Below are 12,234 nucleotides of genomic sequence, written 5' to 3'. Positions count from 1 at the left end.
TATACTACTCTTTTTTGGAAGTGGAAGGCTAGAAACATCTATGCTCAGGTAGTCTCCCAAGTGTGCAGCCACTACCCTTAGGTGCCTAATGTGGCAACTGCCAGAGCAACCTAAAAAGGCACCAACTCCTGCTGAGAGATTATCTACTCTGGTTTGGCAAAAGCCCAGTTTGAGGAGAAAATCTTGTGGTGTTTGTAGAGAGAAAGAATTTCTCTGCCCCTGGCAGTTATGGTAGGTGCATTGCTGCATGCTTTGCATTTATGAGGGGATGATTAGGGTAAATATTTTCCTATAATAATGATACCTTGCATTTGTTTAGTGTTTTACGCTTTGTGGTTGGCCAAGCAAGAAAAGTGAAATTTTGGGGCCAGTCCAGTGGCACAGCAGTTAACTTTGCACGTTCCACTTTGGCGGCCCAGGGTTCGCCAGTACGGATCCTGGATGTGGACTATGCACTGCTTGTCAAGCTATGCTATGGCAGGCGTCCCACATATGAAGTAGAGGAACATGGGCACGGATGTTAGCTCAGGGCCAATCTTCCTCAAAAAAAAGAGAAAGTGAAATAAAGAGATTAGATCAACTGCCCATGGATACACAGCTATGGCTTAATCTGTAGAGCTGAACCAAGCTCAGAACTGGCCTCTAGATTCCTAGTCCAGTAACCTTTAATTACTATGAGGCTTATTCTGTTTTAAAAATAGCCTTATTTTCAAGGAAGGGATCATAAGTACATCAAACAAATTGCTAATATGAAAACACTGTTAAATACTTTTTAGCGGCCGGCCCAGTCGCACAGCAGTTAAGGTCGCACGTTCCACTTCCGCACCCCAGGGTTCACCAATTCGGATCCCGGGTGCGGACATGGCACCTAGTGGCAAGCCATGCTGTGGTAGGCGTCCCACATATAAAGTAGAGGAAGATGGGCACGAATGTTAGCTCAGGGCCAGTCTTCCTCAGCAAAAAGAGGAGGATTGGTGGCAGATGTTAGCTCAGGGCTAATCTTCCTCAAATAAATAAATAAATAAATATTTTTTAAACAATTGGATCTTTATGCTATAGTTTTTGTTTAAAAGAAAATCCACTTCCAATATATACAAGGTGGTAGTCAACTTAAATGGCCATAACTCAGGTATGAAACACCAATGGTCTTGCCAAGTTTAATAACATAATGCATAAAAGTCTGAAAGTGGGGCCAGCCCAGTGGCGCAGCGGTTAAGTGCGCACGTTCCGCTTCAGCGGCCAGAGGTTCGCCAGTTCGGATCCTGGGTGCCGAGATGGCACCGCTTGGCATGCCATGCTGTGGTAGCCGTCCCACATATAAAGTAGAGGAAGACGGGATATTAGCTCAGGGCCAGGCTTCCTCAGCGAAAAGAGGAGGATTGGCAGCAGTTAGCTCAGGGCTAATCTTCCTCAAAACAAAAAAAAAATCTGATAGAAAAAGTAGGTTTAATTTTAAAAACTATAACTTAGTGCTATAATTGACCTCAACTGATCCTAAATTCCCTTTTAATATTCTGAGACTATTAGAATTCTGATACCTTGGTTGCCCTCCCAAAGTGACATCACAACTTCACAAGTTTAAGTGTGTCCTTTGATTAAGTGATACTTTGAAATAATAATTTAAAGTTTGTAATTTTGTTATTGGCTATTTTTTAATGGCCAAATGCATTGTCTCTCACGTATATGTTTTTACCTCAAGAAATAAAATACAAAGTGTAAAATTTTTAAATATTATCATTACCTTAGCAACATTTCAGGACAAAAAGAGCCTCTGAAATATGAAATACTAACTTTCACTTTATTCCAAATTCATTTCCGATCTTTTCCCATTTGTCACATGGTTCATTTGTTTTAAAAAATAGACCTTATATGGTTTGCTATTAAGAAATTAATTATATTATATTTAAAATTCTCAGGACTAACAATTGATGCACACAAAAAATAAAGCATTCAATGTTGGTTGCATTTAAATATTTGCTGAGTAATTCTTTTAAAATGACAGCTAAATACAAAGTCTTAGCTGATAAAACCCATACACAAAATCTTCAGAGACAGCTCATCTTATCTTTCAAGTTGGTAGTCTCGATAAGTTGAGATACCAAGGAACTGGCATCATTGACCTTCAGGGGTAAAGTGAAAAGCAGAGGAATAGTAGGGGATTAGAGTTGCTGAGATAATTAGTTTCTTAAAAAGACTAGAGAACTAAAGAATGATAGAATATTTAAGAATAAAGAAATTAAATGCAAGAGTAATTTTTTTAAATTGAAAAACATTTGTGATCTTTTAAAAATATGTCAAAAATGTTATCTAGGATATTTCTTATGTATAAATTAAAGTTTTAATACTTCTGTGAAATAATAAATATTATAACAAGAAATACTTAACATATAAGTAAAATATTGCCTTTAAAATATTCACTATATATCTTTAAAATCTTTAAAATCTTTAAAATCAATCTTTAAAATATTCACTATATAGCTGTGAAATATGTTTAAAGAAAATTTAACTGCAGGTGTCCTATGCTTTTAAAAGATTCATTTTATAAAAACGCACGTACTGTCTAGCAGATCAACAGGATACTGAACATCTAACACCAATTAATGGCTGACTGCCATAACACAAATATGAGAAATGAGATTGGTACACAGTGTAACAGATGGTATTATTCCATACAGATGGTGCTTTGTGCTATATTAAATAAATTTGTAAAACTTAGAAAAATATATTTATACTTTATAGAGCCAGTATCTTATAAATTATGACATAGATAAAGTATAACACAGAATTTAGAGACAAAGGGGAGTGTCTTCTTGACTAAGAATATTTCTCAATAACTTCTGGACTAAAAAGTAATTTTTGGCTATGGAGCACCATCTAGAGGAAACATGAGAAAACAAGTCCTTAAGTAAGAATGGAGTGAAATAAAAATCAAATTAAAAACAATCAAATAGAAAAACCCTAAGGAACTAACACCTTTAGGATTATATATAACTTTGAAGTTCTACTATCATCCAAATACCAATTATTTTTTACTTAAACAGTGAAGTCTTAATAACGTCATATATGATATCTTATTTATGATTTCTATTTCTTTCAGAGGAACTTTCTACAACGCAGATATTTTTAGAAGGTCAGAGCTTAAAAAGACCTTAGAAATCATATGGACTACTCCCCTTCCTTTTACAAATGAGGAACTTAACTGTATCACAAGTAAACGTACATTACTTTTGCCTAGACAAAAGATCAACAACACCACTGAGACCTCTGTAATCTTACTGAAGTGTTTATCAGAGTGACTATATCTTTATCTTTCTAATACCATTGATTTATTTGAGTGTAATGAAGATCAATCTCTTTCCTCTTTTAGTTTAGAAACCTACGTGTTATCAGAAACTGATAGGTTTTTGGTAGGTTGTATCATTAAAAAGCATGAAAACTGAGATGGTGGGGCATAAAAGAGAGAAAATTGAGAATAAAAGTAAGAACAGGAATTTTCAATCCTCCACTCTCTGCTGGTAGTAAAATTTACTCTATAACTCATTCCTACTGGTGAAATTACTGAGATGAAAGAAAGGTCAGTCAGTATAATTAGTAGCAAATTCACTGATTATGCTGTCAGAGTTCTGAATTTGAAACCCCTTTACACCACAAACTGCATAAATTTAGACAAATTATTTAAGTGTACTGAACCTCAGATTCCTCATCTGTAAATGTAATACCAACTTCTCAGTGTTGTTATACGAATTAAAGTGAGTAATACATGCAGAAAACACTTACAATGCATAGCTGGTAAATATTACTTTTTAATTGAAAGACAAATAATGCCAAAGAATGAAGTAAATTTCACATTCATTTCTAAAAATATGAAGATTTCTTGATATAAAGATACCCTGTAGAAAAAGTGGCTGTGACTTGTGTGTGGGGAATCCTCAGATTTGCTAAAATGTAAACGTAGGGGTCTTCTTTTGAACGTTAGGGTAGAGGTCATGAGGGTTATCTTCAGCATACAACTGTGTACCATGAATCTCAGAATAGGATTGCAGAGTCTCTAAACCAGGGTGATTTTTCTCCCCAGGGGAGATGTGGCAATATCCGGAGACATGTTTGGCTGTCACAACTGGGGTGGGGGGATGCTACAGACATCTAGTGGAAAGATGCCAGAGATGCTGTTAAACATTCTACAATGGACAGGACAGTCTCTACCTAACTCCACCTGACTTTGTTGTGTGTACACAACAAAGAATTATCTTGCCCAAAATGTCAATAATGCTAAGGTTGAGAAACCCTGGATTAATATAATGAAGTTAGAGTTTCTCAGAAATTAATAGATGAATATATGTTTAATTGATAAATGTTTAAAGCATTTGCTGTGATAATCACGTGAAAAATAAAAGTATTAAAGTATTAAATAAAATAAAATTAAATAAAAATATTAAAGTCTGTAAAGTATTAAAAACTCAGAATATATTATGCTTTAGATAAATGTCCCATTTTCTAGAAAATGTGTCCATACCACCTAGGAATATTTTTAAGAACGTTGTTTGGCTTAAGCCCTTCTCTCATTCGTCTGGAATTTTTTTTCGTCTCTGTTACTCTGCACTGAAATATATTGATCACAAAACTTTAGATCACAACCCCTGACCTCAGGGAGCTTACAGTGTAGCTGAAAGGGTAAGACATGCATTCAGAAAACCTTATTATATTATGAGCTGCACGAGGGCATGAGTCCTGTCTATCTTGTTCACTCCTGGGGCTCTTGTGCTAAGCACAGCTCCTAGCAATAGAAAGTTCTCAATAAATATTTTAAATACCTAAATAAAACAATCAACGAACAAGGTACAACAGTATGTGGTCGAGAGAAATACTTAACTAAAAGTCTAGAATTGAGAGAAGGGAAAAAATAAGTATAATTACAGTATTGAAAACAGGTCAGGAAAATTTTTTTAAAGAGATAGATGTTAAATAAAATATAAAATTGGATTGCTAAAGAGAATGAGAGTGGGTGCTTCAGAGTGGAAACAATATAGTCAAGGCAAATGAATAGCATTGATCATGATTGTAGAAAATTGGCATAAAAGGATACGATTTCTGTAGAGGAACAGAAAAACAAAAGGTTAGAATTGAGAAGGTGAATTTGAAGGAAGAGAAAGATGTTGAAATGTGGTTTTTTTCCTTACTTGTACATAGTGAGTTCGAGGTTGGCAGAACATCACAGGAAAAATGTCTAGGAAGCACACAATTTTAATATCTGGCTCCTGCTTAACTTTAATCGCTCTTCCCTCAAACTCTACCATCTGGCTAATTGATCTGCAATTCTGTGGTTTCAACTAATTGAAGTTCCTCAAAAACACTATGCTTTCTATGACATCTAGGCTTTTGCACATATCGTTCCCTCTGCCTGAAACTGTCTCTCCAACCACTTCCTCCGCTTCAAGGCCCCTTCACTTAGTTAACTCTTACTCATCCTTCAGGTCTCTGATTACCTATCACATCCTCTAGGAAGTCCTCCCTGACCTCCTCCAATATTAGGATAGCTGTCCTTCTTTTATGCTGTTGTAGTACTCTCTACTTCAACTGCAGCACTGATCACACTGTAGAGTAATATTCCGTTTACTTGTTAGTGTTCAACACCAGTCAATAAACCTGTTGTGTGCAGGAAATGTGCCTTGTTCACTTTTGGGTTTTTTTCTCTTTTTTTTTTGTTTGTTTGAGAAACATTAGCCCTGAGCTAACATCTGCCACAAATCCTCCTCTTTTTGCTGAGGAAGACTGGCCCTAAGCTGACATCTGTGCCCATCTTCCTCTATTTTATGTGGAACACCTGCCACAGCATGGCCTGACAAGCGATGTGCATGTCCGCACCTGGGACCCGAACTGGCGAATCCCAGGCTGCCGAAGCAGAAAGTGTGAACTTAATCACTGTGCCACCGGGCAAGCCCTGCCTTGCTCATTTTTGTATTTCCAGTATTTACCACTGCCTGGCACATAGTAGGCACTCAGTAACTATTTGTAAGATAAAAGAACAAATGATATAGAATTAAAGTTAAGAGATATGCGAGGACTACAAACATGGATTGGAAGTAATTAGATAAGAGATGGTAGCTGAAGCCATGAGAATATGAGTTATTTCAAGAAGAGAAATAGGGGCTTGCCCAATCAAACAATGGACAGAAGATATGAATAGACATTTTTCCAAAGAAGATACACAGATGGCCAGCAGGCACATGAAAAAATGTTTGATATCCCTAATTATTATGGAAATGCAAATCAAAACTACAATGAGATATCACCTCACATCCATCAGAATGGCTATTATTAACAAGATAAGAAATAACAAGCATTGGAGAGGATGTGGAGAAAAGGGAACTCTAATACAGTGCTGGTGGGAATACAAACTGGTGCAGCCACTATGGAAAACAGTATGGAGATTTCTCAAAAAATTAAAAATAGAAATACTATATGATCCAAATATTCCCCTACCAAGTATTTACCCAAAGAACATGAAATCAACAATTCAGAGAGATTTATGCATCCCTATGTTCATCACAGCATTATTCACAGTAGCCAAGATGTGGAACCAACCCAAGTGCCCATCAACTGATGAATGGATAAAGATGTAGTATATATAAAAAGACAAAATCGTGCATTTGTGACAACATGGATGGGCCTTGAGGGTATTATGTTAAGCAAAATAAGTCAGAAAGAGAAAGACAAATACTGTATGATTTCACTCATATGTGGAAGATAAACAAACCCATAGATAAAGAGAACAGATTAGTGCTTAGCAGAGGAGGAGGGAGTGAGGGGAGGGCCAAAGGGATAAAGGGGCATGCATGTGTGGTGATAGGTGAAAACTAGACTATTGATGGTGAACCCGATGCAGTCTATACAGAAACTGAAACATAATAATGAAAATTTACACAATGCTATAAGCAATACGACCTCAATAAAGAAAAGAACACTGTGTTAAGAAGAAGAAGAGGTAAGGAGACTTTTAAAGAATATAAGAATATCAGAAATAAGGAATAGCTATTATACTACTCCTGGGGCTGAGATAGAGAGCCCAAGGAAGAGCATCCCCACCCGCCTCCTGCCCAGGGCTGAGGTCCTGACCTTACTGGAGTAGACACTATCATGACAGAGAAGTCACTCTGGTATCAGGCTGGGGGAACTTGCTAGAAATTTGCTCTTTAGAGCTTGCCAGAAAACTATCCTCTAGGCTACTAGAAAAGCTGATCATATGGAGGCTTCATCTAGAAAATGCCCAAGGAGCAGGTGTGAGAGCTGAGCGCCGGACAAGCCATCTGTGTTGCAGGAGCTAGGTACTTGCAAAGATGCTTGTGCTACAGGATCCAAGCACTGAAGAAGCTGTCCGTGCTGCAGAAACCAGGCACTGGGGAAGCCACATGCACTACGGGAGCCTGCAAACGAAATCTCCAGTGAGGAAGACTGGAGAGAAGCTGATGTCCTCGTGTGAGAACCGTATTTTGTTGGGCTGATAAACAGGGTTAGAATAAAGTGGAATTTGTCTGCGGGGATCACGGGCTCCACAAAGCACCCTAGAAGAAAGAAAAAGAGAAAATGTAGGAGAATTAAAAGCCAAATAGAGTATGGTAGGGATGTGTGGGATGAGTATTTGTATCTTAAAGGATGTAATAGAAATGAGAGACTTACATCTTCACTGAATGGATATTGAAAACTGAAATGCAGGAAGTAATGGGACAGAAGTAAAGATTATAGTCACAGAATTTTATAGCAAGAAGGAGTACAATCATTATATAGGTTTTTAAAAAAGGCTTAAATTATGTGATTTGCCTAAGGTCACATAGTTAATGAAGGAGTCAGAATTAGAATAAAATTTTTCTGGCTCTCACATCATTGATTATTCTTTCTACTGCATCATGCCGGAAAGAGTTATTCTGAGAGAAATAAAACTACTAGTGAATACATCAGAATTTCAAAGGACAAAATGTACTTTGATGTTAGCTTAGGTGGAAAGAAAGTTTAATCAGACTAAGAAATTCACATTAGACGTTTTTGGAGTGAGTTTTTGTTTGTGAAGCACTTTAGAGAAAGAGTAGGTATTTGGGGACTAGGTAATTTAATTTCCGCTATACTGTTTAAAAATGTGAAACAATAAACTGAATGAGCTATATGGACTTTGATGCATCTATAAGTTAATTACAGTAAAATTTTCATTTTAATCAGAAAGCTAGGGGAATGAGGAGTTACAGCTCATAGCACCTGATTAGTCAGAATTCCCCAATATTTACTGTGGAAAATTTGTCTTACATAAGTAAATAAGAATGCTGAAATCAACAATATTTATTTGAAGACTAAAAATTCTGTAGTAGTGTCTTGGATTATGACTGTGTTTAGTGGGATATCATTCTACAGACTCATACTACATACAGAGATTGGATTATATATGTGCTGACTCTCAGATATTCCCTAAATGTAAAACAAAATTCTTCTTTAACATTTTTTTGCTAAAAGTAGAATTTCATATAAATATTTTTTTTTATAATGAGGGTTCTCATTTGGATATGAATGTGACTTTAGTATGACTTGTTATGTTTGTATTTATAGACAATCAATTAATAGTTAAATAAGTGGACAATTTTTAAATTTAACTTAAGGGAGAAATCCTTAAACTGTGACTATTACATTTTTGAATGATGCTATATAATTTGTCCCCAAGTAAACAAAAAAACTAGTCAAAATTCAAAAAAGAAAATCTCTACTCCAGAGATGGAAAGCTGGCAGTCACAGTCCAGATCCAGCTTTCAGATGCTGTGGGGCTTTGCATTTGTTTTGTTTTATTTTGATGTGCCTATATAGGGTTTTAAAACAATTAGAATTAGATGGCAACATTTAAAACCTGAGAAATTTAGCATAAAATTATGGATTTATGGCTTCTTGGAAAGTCAGGTCTGGCCACACTGTGTCTACATTCCCACTTTACAACAGTCAGCTGGCACTGAGTTGTGGCAGCCTCATTAAATGGAGTATGAACTGTTTTGTTTGTCACGGTCTCCATCACTTCTTTTGGAGTTATAGCCTCCATCAATTATATAATCATTTGAGTTTACAACCCTTGCAACAGACCAATCTTACTTAAGAATACAGGTGCAAAAATCCTATTTCAACAGTATATTCAAATAATAATATACCATCTACAAATAAGGTTTAATCAAAGAATGGAAAGGTTGTTTGATATTAGTAAATCTATTAGTACAATACATCATATCTATATTATTCTTATAGTTTCATGTTCCAGAAAGATTTTTATTTGGCTCAAAAGAGTATATAAAATACAGCTGATAAGATAAATGAAGAGTGAGTAGGGAAAAAAAAGTAAAATATGGAATATAAAATGGCACCAACATGATCATCTTAATAGGTACTAAGAAGGTATTTAATAAAAAAACCAAAATCCATTCCCATATTTTTAAAAAAAAAACAAAACCTCTTAGAAAACGAAGAATAGGGGTTGGCACCAGGGTCAAGTGGTTAAGTTTGTGTGCTCCACTTCAGCGGCCCAGGGCTTCACCAGTTGGGATCCTGGGAGTGAACCTAGCACTGGTCATTGGACCATGCTGAGGGGGTGTCCCACATAGTACAACCAGAAGGACCTACAGCTAGAGTATACAACTATGTACTGGCAGGGCTTTGGGGAGAAGAAGAAGAAAAAGAAAAGTTTGGCAACAGATGTTAGCTCAGGTGCCAATCTTAAAAAATAAACAAAAGTTCTTAAAAAAAAAAGAAAATGAAGAATAAGTATACTTTTTTTAATCTGACAAAGAAAATCAATCTTAAATCAATAGTCAATATTGTACTGAATACTAGATGTACTCCCATTAAGACAATGAATTTTAACAAGTGATAACCATTATAATGGTTATAACCATTGTTATTAAACATAGTTTAGAAAGTTCTAACCAATGTGATAAGACAGGAAATAGGAAGAAGTATAAAGATTGAAAAGAAGATTAAATCACTATTAATAGATGAATTAACTCTCTACCTAAAAACTACTAATTGGAAAATTATTACAATACCAATAATAATGAATAACATTTTCCTAGTGCTTACCATGTGCCAGTTACTGTTCTAAGTACTTTACACCTCATCTCATTTAGTCCTCAGAACAATTCTATAAGATAGATACTATTATTATGCCAAATGCACAGATGAAGGCATTGAGGATCAGAGACTAAATAACTTGGTTCTAGATCACATAATAAGTATCTGAGCCTAGATTCAGACACAGCTTGATTCAAGATAGTTTGACTCTATAGCAAATGCTATTCATTTCTACACTATACTGCATCAGAATTAATAAAGAGGTTAGAATTTAAAATATATATATATATATTTTATATATATATATATATTTTATATATATATATATATTTTATATATATATATAGGAGCCAGCCCAGTGGTGTAGTGGTTAAGTCCACACACTCTGCTTCAGCAACCTGGGGTTCACAGGTTTGGATCCCGGGTGCAGACCTACACATCGCTTATCAAGCCATCCTGTGGCAGCATCCCACATACAAATGGAGGAAGACTGGCACAGATGTTAGCTCAGTGACAATCTTCCTCAAGCAAAAGGAGGAAGATTGGCAGCAGATGTTAGCTTGGGGCCAATCTTCCTCACCAAGAAAAAAAAAATATATATATATATAGGCACTGCACTACTAGGCAGTCCTCGGATCTGTCTCTAGCTTCAACAGACCAGAGGACTCCCCACTTCCAGCCTCCAACACTCTTGAAACACTCTCCAACCTTCTTCCCAGCCGTAGCCTCTGGAACAATCTTCTCAGCCATCTCCTGCTTTCCGGAGCAGCTAACACCATTTTTTTGTGGTTAGCTCCATGTCACTGACCAACAATGAGTTCCCAGATTTTCCAGAAGTATGCCACCAAGGTCAAAGCTGCTGTCATCTGACTGGCCAACCTGCACCTACTGGCTTCCTATACCTACCTCTCTCTGGACTTCTCTTTTGATGGTGAAGATGTGATGGGGGAGAGCGTGGACCAATTCTTCCACGAGTTAGTGGAGAAGCATGAGAGCCCGAAGTGTCTCTTAAAGCTACAAAGCCAGTGTGGTGGCCAAGCCCTCTTCCAGGATGTGAAAAAGCCATCCCAACATGAGTGACGTTGTACCCTGGATGTCCAGGAGGCTGCCGTGGCCTGGAGAAGAACCTGAAGCAGGCCCTGCTGGATCAGCATATCCTGGGTTCTTGAACCCCACAGACCCTCATCTCTGTGACTTCCTGGAAGACTACTTCCTAAAAGGAGGTGAAACTCATCAAGAAGATGCACCACCACCTGATCAACCTCCACAGTCTGGTCAGTCCCAAGCCTGTCTAATTGAGAACCTCTTGGAAAAACTCACCTTCAAGCAAGACAACTAGAAGCCTCCCAAGCCCAGTAGCCTGTGATACCCACCCCACTACAGCCACCACCTAATTCTCCTGAACTAGGTTCTGCTAGCGCCTCTTCCTCCAGCATAACACAGCTTATTAACCACCCAAGAACCCTCTCTCAGGTCATGGCCAAGTGGAAATTGTAAACCTTTTGCTACCAAAAATAAATAAACACGTACATGCATATAGTTAGATGTAGACATAGATATAGATATAGAAATAGACATAGCTATAGATATAGATTGGTGATAGAAAAACATAAATACAGATAGGCTGGATGAAAGATATATATTTTATTTTTTTAATTATTTTATGGAGGTCACATTGGTTTAGAACGTTGTATAAATTTTGGGTGCACATCATTATATTTCAGCTTCTGTAAGGCTGCATCATGTTCACCACCAAAAGTCTAGTTTCCATCTAGTCAACATACATATGAGCCCCTTTACCCTTTTTGCCCTCCCCCCCGTTCCCCTCTGATAACCACCAATCTATTCTCCTTATCTATGTGTTTGTTTATCTTTCACATATGAGTGAAATAATATGGTATTTGCCTTTCTCTGATTTATTTCTCTTAGCATAATACCCTCAAGATCCACCCATGTTGTTGCAAATGGCACAATTTCCTCTTTTTTCTGCCTGAGTAGTATTCCACACATATATATACTTTAAGGAGATTTTCTAGTTTCCAGCAATAGCCAATTAAACCAATATAAAGTGTGTGCGGTGGGGGGAAGAGGGGAAGAAGTCTTTCACAATGAAAGAAAATAAAATACTTAATCAAGAGAACCCTGATA

At 36.8% G+C, this 12,234-nt stretch overlaps 1 pseudogene; it reads left to right on the top strand.

The window, feature by feature from the left end:
* Positions 1 to 10,899: 10,899 nt before the first annotated feature.
* LOC106838372 (ferritin light chain 1 pseudogene) lies at positions 10,900 to 11,425 on the top strand (annotated as a pseudogene).
* Positions 11,426 to 12,234: the final 809 nt, after the last annotated feature.

Source organism: Equus asinus, chromosome X (genome assembly GCF_041296235.1).
Source record: "Equus asinus isolate D_3611 breed Donkey chromosome X, EquAss-T2T_v2, whole genome shotgun sequence".
Taxonomy (NCBI): Eukaryota; Metazoa; Chordata; class Mammalia; order Perissodactyla; family Equidae; genus Equus; species Equus asinus.
This window is presented reverse-complemented; position numbering and strand designations above follow the sequence as displayed.